This window comes from Magallana gigas, chromosome 10 (assembly GCF_963853765.1).
Source record: "Magallana gigas chromosome 10, xbMagGiga1.1, whole genome shotgun sequence".
Lineage (NCBI taxonomy): Eukaryota > Metazoa > Mollusca > Bivalvia > Ostreida > Ostreidae > Magallana > Magallana gigas.
Window position 1 is genome coordinate 21,195,379 of NC_088862.1, and position 8,110 is coordinate 21,203,488.

Here is an 8,110-nt window from a genome sequence, read left to right on the forward strand (position 1 = left end):
TCTATCTATCTATCTATCTATCTATCTATCTATCTATCTATCTATCTATCTATCTATCTATCTATCTACTGTTTATCATTTGTACGTGCATGTGCATAAGCTCGTTGTCAAGGACGTAAGTCTGGCCTTAAGGGTGTTGTTTACTCAGGGTTTGAGTTCTCAAATTCGGATTTGTTATTAAGTTCAATATAATGAGTAAAATTGTTCTAAACAGAAAAACTTTTTATAAAATGAATTATTATTGACAAAACATTAAATATTTTTACTATATTATGGAATTAAGCTAAAACAATAATTGACTTTTAGCCACACAGAGGAAATTCGAACTAAATTTTGCAGATTTTGTTTTCCGGTAAAATATTTTTGGTAGTACTCTAATATTGAAAGTTAAGACTTTATATTTTAGTATATATAATTTTGCATATTTTCTGTTGGTTTTACCTTACTTATTCATTAAAATAATCTTATGGCACGACTTTCATGAATATTGAAAAATCCTTAAAAAAGATAAAAGACACCATATCTCAAAATTTTGATCATTGACCTCATATAAATTTTATGCCAACAGAATAAGGTCAATATAAGTATTTTAAAACTATAGATGTTTTTGTATTATCATCATTCAATTTTTTGTAAAATTGGATCAATAATGGGTAGGGATTTGAAAACTGATTGAGGAAATTCGGACTGCAATATTTTAAAAAATTGTTGCTGAAATCTTCATGCATTGTTTCTATTTAGTGCTGTTACCATTCATAAACTGTATTTTATTTTTTAAAGTGTTGTTTTATTTGTAATATTTTAGCAATTAAAAAAATCTCAATCGTAGTGTAAAATTTTACGGGATTTTTCTTGATTTTTCAAAATATATTCAATGGCCATATAACTTAAAAAGTAGGTCATTGACCTACTTTTTTGAAAGTGAAAAATAACACTATATTCAAAGGTCTATAACATACAATATATGGTTTTTCATTATCATCAGTGGATCTTTTTTTCATTCTGAGTAAATGTCATCCTTAACTTAGTCCGATACTAGTATTTACGGCCAGGCGTACGCCTCTTAGTGAAACGCAATTTACGCCGGACTAAATTTTGGCGTACGTCCTAAGGCCTAACTTAAGTTTCGTCGTATCTTACGCCTTTTAGTGAAACGGGCCCCTGGTCTACAGTGAGCGAGTGAACTACGGCGACCCTTTCGACACATCTCTAAAACTACTTATGAATTTATACCTGAGGGTGATTCTCGCAGTTTAACAAGTTTATTATCGTCAATACAGATACATGCTATAACTTAGCATTGTGAAAGTTTGATATTTATAATTGTATTATGTGTGTCATTTGAAAACTTATATTCTGCATATTGAGTTTATTGAAAGAAACTTCCAATCAGCGTGGACCAGACCATGGGTCATTTACATTACCAAAGAAAACTTTCGTCTAATGCAGCCTCGATAGACCCGCATGTGAACATTTTACTTCAACTTAGTTCTGGTGGTTGCCGATATACCTATACCTGACTGTAACCACGTGTTCACCTGAGGGTTCTTCAATACCACGCGCGCCGGAACCAGGCTGACCAAATAGACTCAATTATTTCATTTGTATATTTCTGTTTGTTTATTTGGGGGTTTTTTTGTTTGTTGAATTTTCTGTTTAATTCTTATTTTATTTTGTTATTAAATATTTTGTAAAAAATTTTATACTTGTTCTTTTGATATATGTAAGTTCATCAGGATGCATAATCACACATCCTCACAAACGGTCAGTGGTGTAACCAAAAATTGTTGTTACACCACTGACAAAACTGTTACACCACATGACATTATTAATTATTTTACTTTTTCTTCCATTTCATTTATATTTTGAGCATTTTGAACAATTGTTATTTATCAATTTTACAAGTTAGACACTGTCACAATAAAGAAAGCTGGACTATTTAATTGCAATTGTGTTTTCTTAATCTGGAAGATGAGACCGGTTACACCTTTGACATTATTTGTTACACAATTGACATTTTGTATGCTTTAATTATGTTTTAACCATTTAAATACTTGGTTAAAAGATCAAAGTAAAGACAAATCAATTCTAATAAAGCAATGAAATTATCTACATTTTATTTTTATAAAAAAAATCAATTTATTCAATGACTCATAGTGTATTATAAGATATGTTATTCCACTGACATTTCACATTCCCTATTATGTTATGCTAAAATCTGTCAAATGCTTAAGGGTAACAAATGCTAGCTGAGCTTCAAAAAACATATAGACAAAGAGGAAGTTTATATGTGTTGTATGCATAGATTTGGGAGAAAATTGGAGAAATTTCAATTTTATTGTCCAAAATGTATGATTGATATGAGCTGGTATAGTATTGGCGATGTTGTTTGTGAGATTGATGAGCTAAAGAAAGTTCGAACTCGGTACAAGGTGGATAAAAGTTTGTGGATGCCAATAGTAAAAAATATAACATCAAAGAATGAGTGAATTCATGTAAAAAAAAAACCATATACATGCCTTTTTTTCTGTCAGTGGTGTAACATTGATTATAAGTGGGGTAACAGTGTGTCTACCTTCAGATTATGAAAGAATTGAGGCATGAAAACTTTTATTTAAGATCAAATTTATCATGTTTTAAATGCATTAAAAAATAGAAATTAGTTTATTTTACAAAATTTAACACGCTTATCTCTTATTTATTATCGCTACGTCAGTGGTGTAACTTTTATATCAGTGGTAAAACATAATAATCAGTGGTGTAACATGTACATTTTTCTCCAAATAAAACAAGCATTCTGAGAGTATTGCATAAGCAATACACGTCCCCTACCGGTTTGTATTATTCTATGAAAGCTTCCAAGCACACAACTATTTCAGAGCTATTGTAAACGAGATGTCATGCTTTAATCAGAGATAAAAGAACAGAGGAAATTAAAACTATATAGCTGATATAGAAATTATAAACAAAATAGGTAAAATAATACTCTTTATTTCATATCCTGTAATTTCGCCAAGTCCATTTTGTATTTGCTGGAAAAAATTGTGAAAACAATGCACTGTTATGCACAATATCATTTCTTACCGTCTTCTGTACCCCGAATCAAACCAAACAGTTAAATAGCCCAACCCGACAAAGAACCCGATTGTAATAATACAAAAAAAAAACCCTGCCGAATAAATTTACAACACAATGTTTGACACCATTTTACAGAATTTATTTGTTTGTTAGAAATGATAAAAGGAATGGTACAAGTAACGCACAATATTATTACTGACTACGTACTGGCCTCGTTTATTCAGTACACACCGAACCCGATAACGAACCCGAACATTAAAAAATTGGAATATAAAAAATTAATTTTCTCGAAAATATGTCAATCAGACGCTACAAAAGTGTAAACTTGATCTGTAGTTTGACATTTTGAAGCTGTTCAGCAAGTTTCATATTATTCCTCAAATGCATAAAGAAAAAAGTGTGGAAAACTGAAGTGGGACAGACAGACGGACGGACGGACGGACGGACAGACGGACGGACGGACTAACGGACGCAGAGGAAAGCTATAGTCCCCTCCGGTTGACTAATTAACTGACAATAGTACATGTATATTTGAAAACACCAGTGCATTTATAGTGATGTCTTTGTTATGTTCCGTTAAAAGAAAAATCCAGTTGTGTTCTTTTTAATGCTCAAATTAAAAATTTGTTGAGTAACATCAAGACTTTGTCTCAAATGTTATGTTGGTCACTATGTAAATGTGTCAAATATTTTCTGTTATCTAATTTTGATAACTTCAAATGAAGTTTGTTGATATAAACTTTATGTCCATCATTATAAAAGAATTATTTTATTTTATTTAAGAATTTTTTCCTATACTATATGCCTTTTACACCACTGACAAAATTTTCACAGTTCATTAAATTTTAGTCTAATTATCAACCAAATGGTAGATTCCAATGTTTGCAAATTTTTAGATGTTATACTTCATTGTTTGTTAAATGTGTTTTTTGCAATCAAAGTAATTTTTTCAGCAATTATTTTCTCATGTTTTACATTTAACAATTCTGTATATTTTGATAATGACCCATTTACACCCACCCAGTAAATTCAAAATTAACAACATGACAGTGTAATGGAGCTTAAAGACATTAACCTTGCAATCACCACCTTACAAAATTATTTGTGTTTAAAAGCCAATCTATAACTAAAGTGTTCATTAAAATTGTATTAAATCGTTTTTTGGAGCTTGTTATTCATTAAAAGTGAATCATTTAGAACGGAGTGAATTCATCTATACGATGCGTGGGTAAAAAATAACAAAATTAACATAGGAATTTTATTATAATCACAGAAATTCACCCATATAATTTTCCGCTATATGCGAATTTCAATTTTAATGTAATTTCCACAGATTCTGTAAAACATTCCATCTTTCCCAAATTGTATAATTTAGCAATTTCTTTTTAGGTTGTTGATGACAAGACCGATAAAAATTTATGGATATTTTATGAAACAGATATAACTTTCATAACCGGATCTACATGTAGGTACAGGGGTATTAATTTGTTATGCTCTATTTAACTTAACCCAATTTTATATATCGTTCAGGTGTAGGTACAGGGGTATTAATTTGTTATGCTCTATTTAACTGAACCCAATTTTATATATCGTTCAGGTGTAGGTACAGGGATATTAATTTGTTATGCTCTATTTAATTGAACCCAATTTTATATAACGTTCAGGTGTAGGTACAGGGATATTAATTTGTTATGCTCTATTTAATTGAACCCAATTTTATATATCGTTCAGGTGTAGGTACAGGGATATTACTTTGTTATGCTCTATTTAATTAAACCCAATTTTATATATTGTTCAGGTGTGGGACATTGTAAGCCTCGTAGCCCTTAATTGTAATTTGTACGTTTAAGTGTAAAATGAGCGTCAAATAACACCAAGAGTTAAAACTATAAGTTTTTTGACATTTCTATTCATCTCTCAACAAATTGAATAAATAAAGCTCTATGTACATCAAATTTCCCTTTGTTGATCCGAGATGTATACAATTATTTTCTGGTCTATGCTATATTTTGTTTTGACGGAGTAGCCACAAAAGTCATATTTTTGAAGTTTTGACGAATAAAGTTTACCATGTCAGACGAAAACCTGTTTTCGCTGTGACCCTTGATCGTGGTGATTGTAATAGAAAATCGGACAGAAGACTATTCTTAGATAACATCTTACTCTTTTCATTTGCAATCAATAAATACATCCAAGGACGGTGCACCACTGTGTTAATTTGCGTAAAATAAAAAAGAAATTGAAGGGCTTACCTCAACAAAGAACATGTAGCGATAATAGGAGCCAAGAGTACTGCGAGAAGATGCATGACCTTACTTATACAGCTGTGACATTGTTCTCAATAAAACAGTTAAACTATAGATCACTGATTGTTCGTACTCTGGACAGGTGTTCTCATCCCTTGTGTTTTTTAGTGTTACTGAATTCGCGGTGTTTTTGTAGAGTGACTTATGTGAATATTTTACTTTTATATTCATTGCAACGGTCACTCGTCTGTGTGTCCGTCAAAATATGATTTTTTATCCAAAAATTGCACATTTTTTTCGTCTCTTGGACTAATATATTTCTTACCCATTATGCTATCAAGTAATTTTCTGCTGATCTGATGAACTAGTTCCAGGTGTAGTGTAGTAGTTGTGAGATCATACAGATTTACTCAAACTGTATACAATACAATGTATACAATACAGTGTATTTGTTACTTATACAGACGCCGCACAGCATACGAATCGTAAGAGTCCAGTGATAAAATTCAGCTTGGAATTTGTAATGCGGTGACTCATTAAGATTATATATATATTAGATCTTGAAGGTCAGACGCGACCTATCTTCCATTTTTTCTAATTTTTTTCTATCTCCACAATGTGAAGATTTCCACTTAATAGTTTTATAATCATATTTTTAATGTAACTAAGGATATGAATATTTTTTTATTTAGATAAAAAGGGTTCATTTGAAATTGTATAGTATGGCTGTATCTAATATATGCATTCAAAATTCATTTTGCATGTTATTTTGAGAAAAAATCGAAATATTCTAGCTCCGAAAAGAGCCTGGTAATGTACCCTGAATTTTTGGGAATTAACAGGTTTAAATGTTAATAGATAAGGAATAATATATCAAGAAAAATTATATAAAATTGAGGAACGACTCGTGTGTCCTTAAGTTTGTTTTAGTTAGTTCGTTTTAAGGACTTTGTTACTTATGAAAGGGAAGCCTTAGGAACAGAGTAAACCCATCTAGATACGATGACGGTTATTAGGGGGAAATATGTGCATGCTTATTAGCCTCTTTTTTAAAGTTTCCCAAATTTTTGGGGTATTTCATATGTCATGCACAAATACATGCATGACAGCTACAACATTCATTTCTTAACGATAAAGGTCAGAATGACGCATAAAAACTTTTAAAGCGGCAATGCAGTGGTTTAATTATTTATTAGTCCCCTACCGGTTTTTACCGGAGGGGACTATAGCTTTCCTCTGCGTCCGTCAGACCGTCTGTCCGTCCGCCCGTCTGTCCGTCTGTCCGTCCGCCTGTCTGTCCCACTTCAGTTTTCCACCTTTTTTTTTCTTTATGCGTTTAAGGAATAATATGAAATTTGCTGAGCAGCTTCAAAATGTCAAACTACAGATCAAGTTTACACTTTTGTAGCGTCTGGTTGACATATTTTCGAGAAAATTAATTTTTTTATTCCATTTTTTTAATGTTCGGGTTCGATATTCTGCATAACAGTGCATTGCTTTCACAATTTCCACAAACCGGTAGGGGACGTGTATTGCTTATGCAATACTCTCAGAATGCTTGTTATACATGTAGCGTTCAGGTATTGGATAATTACACTCGTCCAGATTTTATAAGTACGTATGAGCGTCCAATTCAATTCTTTATTCACTCTAGACCAGCTCACTGCTATATGAAGTTTGTAACTCTTTAGCCCTGGTGGGGGTCCAGGGGGCGAAGCTCCTGGATTCTAGAAATTTTGTAGGGTAAAAATGAAATGTGAAAATTTATACTTTTGTGACATTTCTTCTCGTGAGTACACTTTAAAGTAAAACATTTTTAAAGGTTTGTAGATTCAAGACCTGCAGTAATCTGAAGAAACCTCTGCCTTGCAGAAATATAAAATAACATTCTCTTTTATTTTTATGGGGGTCCAGGGGGTGACGCCCCTGGATTCTAGAGATTTTGTAGGGTAAAAATGAAGTCTTCATATTTAGACTTTTGTGATATTTCTTCTCGTGATTATACTTAAAAGTAATAAGATTATTTATAATCTTAAAGGTTTGTAGATTTAAAACCTGCAGAAATCCCATCAAAACCAATTGCCTCGCAGAAATAGAAGAAACATTTCCTTTCATTTTTTATCCTTACGAATGGTCACATTTGAACCCAAGGATAGCGTAACTAAAATGGGCTTTCTATGTACGTTACACCATTGAACCCCCGGGTTTTCTTCATACTACTCCGTTGAAATTAGCCTAATGTTGAGAAATCCAATGAATTTCCAAAACGTTGATAATCCATTCTCGCAAATTTTATATTTTTATTGTCAGAAGGAGTATGATTTAACTTTATTTTGACAATTTTAGGGGGGGGGCGTCGGGTGCGCCCACTTAAATCCACCACTAATTTTGGAGACAAAATCAGAAGTTCAACATATGTACAAACAAATAAACACAAAAACAGGCAAGGATTACAAGCGTATGCATATGCAATAAAAAAAAAAAAAAGAATAGTAAAATACAATAGTATACGATGAATAGGGTTTTTTTTATAGGACAAGCAAATTAAAAGTTATATTATAACAGGTTTTTGACATTTTCATTAATCTTTCAACAAATTGAATAACTAATGCACTATATCCATCAGACTTAGCTTTGTTGATCCGAGATTTACATGTACAATGTATACCGTGTCATTTTTATTCTATGCTATTTTCTAATGTAAACGCCACAAAAGTCAGATTTCTGAAGTTCTTTGACTTTTCATAGATGAATAAAGTTTACCGTGTTAAAACCTGTTTTCGCCA

General features: G+C 31.7%; 1 protein-coding gene across 1 annotated transcript in view; it reads left to right on the plus strand.

The window, feature by feature from the left end:
* LOC105324376 (alpha-1,3-mannosyl-glycoprotein 4-beta-N-acetylglucosaminyltransferase C) overlaps positions 1 to 8,110 on the plus strand; it is a 139,142-nt gene that overhangs the window by 79,123 nt on the left and 51,909 nt on the right. The window lies entirely within an intron of this gene.